At 34.8% G+C, this 4,073-nt stretch overlaps 1 pseudogene; it reads left to right on the forward strand.

Moving 5' to 3' along the window:
• The first annotated feature begins 770 nt into the window (after positions 1-770).
• LOC118609945 lies at positions 771-1,635 on the forward strand (annotated as a pseudogene).
• Positions 1,636-4,073: the final 2,438 nt, after the last annotated feature.

Consider the following 4,073-nt stretch of genomic DNA (forward strand, 5'->3'; position numbering starts at 1 on the left):
ATATCCCTTTCCCCAAAGCAGTTAAGCTCTGGCAATTTCCCTTAAGGGCAGGCCTTAATAAGAAGAACTGAGAGTTCTGGTGCTTTTCCCCTCCCCCTGCCAGAAATAGGAGGAGATTTTTCCCCCCATCTTCACTATGAGAACCTGGTAAAGTTTCTGGAATTGAAATTTACAAAGGTATGCACACTCCCACTAAGACCAGCCCCCAGAGCTCCAACAAGTCATCAATTACAGTTCAGGTTTTCCTCTCTAGGCACTGGTTCTCACGAGGTTTCTGCTTGGAAGGTTTTATTCTTATAATTTGTGATTCTCTGTATGTACCTCTCTGTTTCTCCAACTTGGGGGGCAATGGTTTGCCTTATGATCTCAATTCCCTGACGGGTCTAAGAATTGTTGAATTTCAGTTTGTTTAGCTTTTTATTTGTGAAGATAGAGTGACAGCCTCCAATTTTCTTACATGCCAGACCAGAAACCATAGGTCCCCAAATGTTTTAATTCTAATATAATCGAATCTTTTCACAGAATACAGAAATGGCCAAGAAGTGATCCACAGGCCTTGGGGGGCGAAGTCTGTGGGGAAGGGCCAGGCCTCTGGACTACCCGAGGGCCCACCACCCAACCCAAGGCAGACAGAGGACTACAAGTCCAAGTTAATTTAAACATTCCAGTGACAACATGCTAGCCATTTTCAGATCATCTCAGGAGGCATGACCCGCTCTCTCCAGAGTTTCATTATAATGTGTTGGCCTTGGTATGAAGATTGAAAGACAATGATTTCCAGTGATATAATTTGAGGGATCTTCTTCACCTTTCAAATTTATATAGGTTTCCTTATTATTTACATTGTATATGTACATCTTCCTAATTCTCCCATATAAAAAACCTGTAGATGTGATTCTTGCGCCCTTAACTTTAGCTAATGCCCTGACACTCATATTCAGAGGGGTTCCAAATATAATGTCATCCTTTGGAACTAGGCCTGAGATGGGTGATATTGGATATAAAACAGTGCTTTATATTCAGAGAGTCACTCAAAATATTTCTCCATACACAGCCTCCTTCCAGAGTACATTTCCTGTGCTACCTATTACTCCAAGTAATTGTAAATGAGCCTGGCTCAAAAACAAAATCTGTACATTTATTAAATCCTCTTTACTTTTCTTCTGGATCATCAACATGGTCATCTTTATTGTGGTCATCTTAAAAACTGCCCAACAGAAATGCCACCGATCTAGAGTTGGGTTTTATAGTCTGTACTATAAAATCAGTACATGTAATCACTGGCTTACCATAACATTTCTAAGCACAATATTCATTCAAGATTTGTCATTTCTCTCCTTTATAACATGAAAAAGTATCTATGTGGTGAATATTCTTTTTAGACACCACAGAACAGCTCAGCATGTTTGAAATACCATCTGCTCTTTACAATGCTTTCATGAAGACAAAGCTACCCACATTATTCTCATACTGGTGAGCTGCTTTGTTTTCTTTTGCCGGATCAACACTTTTCTCACCGTTTATTTAAATTTTGCAAATCAGAAAAATTGGCAGCTGGAGAACTTTGGTAACTTTATTTTATCATGCTACCTGACCATTTTTACTTTCTTACTGATTAAAAATGAAAATAAAATTTCCAGAACAAATTTAGCAAAATAAAATTCAGAATTTTTTCTTCTTAAAAAAAATTAAATGATCATATGAATACTCCTTATTATTCTTCTTCAGCACAAGAGTCATTTGTATTCATACAAAGTAGCATGTTTATCAATGGCTTGAGTGATATTTTTATTCCCTATTGTACCAAGTTAATTTAAAGAACTATTTATTGTTAATATATGAAACATTTTAGATATTAAATATAAGATTTAGATTACAATGCTATGTATATAGGGTTTAAAACATTAAAAAACAATAACACATGTAATGTAGAATGTTTTGTAGCATAAGAAATATTATTGAATCATAAAATCATAGAAATTGATAAAGTGCCAAAAGAAATTGATAAAGTGGTTACTTTTGTGTGTAAGCTAACACTAACCCTAAGTTAGATGATAAAACATGTATTTATTAAATTTTACTTTATACTTTTGTATGTCAGAAATATTTTATATTTAGTTTTTAAAACAAAAATTCTTTACATTTGCATATCAATTCAAAAAAGTAGTAGACAACATAAATAGTTCAATAAATATGGATGGCATGAAAACACTTTTAACTTAATTGAAAAGTTAATTTAACTTAATTTAAACTTTAATTTAAAAGAATCTGTTACAAGCCAACAGCTGAAATCAAGTTTAATTAGTAAACCATAGACATAACTTTACTCAAGACAGACAACGTACCCATGCTCAATGAGCTAAAGGTGCAGAAACTCTTCACTGAAATTCTTGGGACAAGCTAAATATCACGATCAGATTTTCTCAGATTTTTCAAGGCAATATTGTGTATTTACTATATTTTAGGTACAACCCCAGTCAAGGATCAGGCAGCACTTTATAATCAAGCACGTTATTATTTCAGCTGCCAAATGCACTTGCCCCAACTTGTGCACATAATGAGTATGAATAGCCTACATTAGTTCAGGTCAGGTTTCGTTTTCCAACGAGTGTCACAATCCTGTGAAAGGACTTTTAGATTTTAGAGCTTTTGGCACTTAGAAACTTCAGATATAGTATTTAAGATCTATGTTGTCAATCAACATTGTCCACAAAATTCTAGACGATGCATTAAGACAAAGAAATAAGGCAAAAATGTTACAAAGAGACAAAATGTCATTATATAAATTGTCCCTTTCAAAACAATAATACAGTAAGACAGCTGGATTTTAGAGATGTCATTTTTAAAATTCAGTGTTTGTTCATATATCTGACCATAACATATGTGTGTAAACATGGGTATAAGTCTGTACATGTATGTAAGAATGAGTGACATCCTTCCTATTCTCCCAGACAGAGACCGAGGACAGTTACAGTCCTTGGCCAATAATTTAATCTAGTCTTTTCTGGACTGTTCATTTCTAAGGCTCTCATTGTGTTGCTAAGGGAGCAGCCTTTGAAGGAAGGAGATCTGTGGCTACTTTCTTACCCAGTTAAGCCTAAAAGGAAGCAGGAAAGGAACACAAGACTAAATACTACCCTGGATAATAGTGTGATTTACTGATTCAATGGAAGGGAGGATGTTCTTTGCTAATTAAGAGGCAGTCGGAGACATTTTCTTCCTCAGTGTGGCAAGAACTGTTTGTCTTTAAAGAGTATATGTTTGTATTAAGTCAAGAGATACTTTTGCACAAAATTTTAAACATACAAACATCAATAAAATATTTCAATAAGATATAGAGTAATAATTCTAAAAACTTGGAGGAGAAAATCTTTTGTTTCTCAGAAGTTAGAAAGGTAAAACAAGACTGATTTAACCATGTAAAAATATGGAATTTGTTTATGCTGAAAAGCATGACAAATATTAAAAGAAAAAGAAGTCACTAGTAAAATATTTACAACTGAAATGATTATCAGAGAGTGTTATGGGTTGAATCGTGTACCACTCCCCACAAAAAAGGGGTTGAAGTCCTAACACCCAGGCCTTATTTGGAAACAGATTCTTTACAGAGGTAGTCAAGTTAAAATAAAGTCATTTGGGTAGGCTCCAATCCAATACATCTGGCATCCTTATAAAAAATAAATTTGGGCACGCAGACAGACACACAGAGGGAAGAAGGCCACAAGAAAAGGGGGACTGGAGTGATTCATCTTTAAGCCATGTAATGCCAAAAATTGCCAGCAAACCACCAGAAGCTAGGAAGAGGCAAGGAAGAATTCTCTTATAGTTTTCAGAGGGGGAATGGCCCTGCCAGCACCTTGATTTCAGACTTCCAGCTTCCACAATTGTGAGACAATAGATTTCTGTTGTTCTAAGCTGCCCAGTTTGTGGGATAGTGTTACCCAGGAAACTAATACAGAAACTTAATAGGATTTAGGTATAAAAAAGTTCTTACATATTAGTAATTAAAAAGATAAAACCCAATAGAAAAAAAGGTTGCAAGACATAAAGAAGATAACAAAAACATCAAATAA

This window comes from Rousettus aegyptiacus, unplaced genomic scaffold (genome assembly GCF_014176215.1).
Source record: "Rousettus aegyptiacus isolate mRouAeg1 unplaced genomic scaffold, mRouAeg1.p scaffold_m13_p_12, whole genome shotgun sequence".
Lineage (NCBI taxonomy): Eukaryota > Metazoa > Chordata > Mammalia > Chiroptera > Pteropodidae > Rousettus > Rousettus aegyptiacus.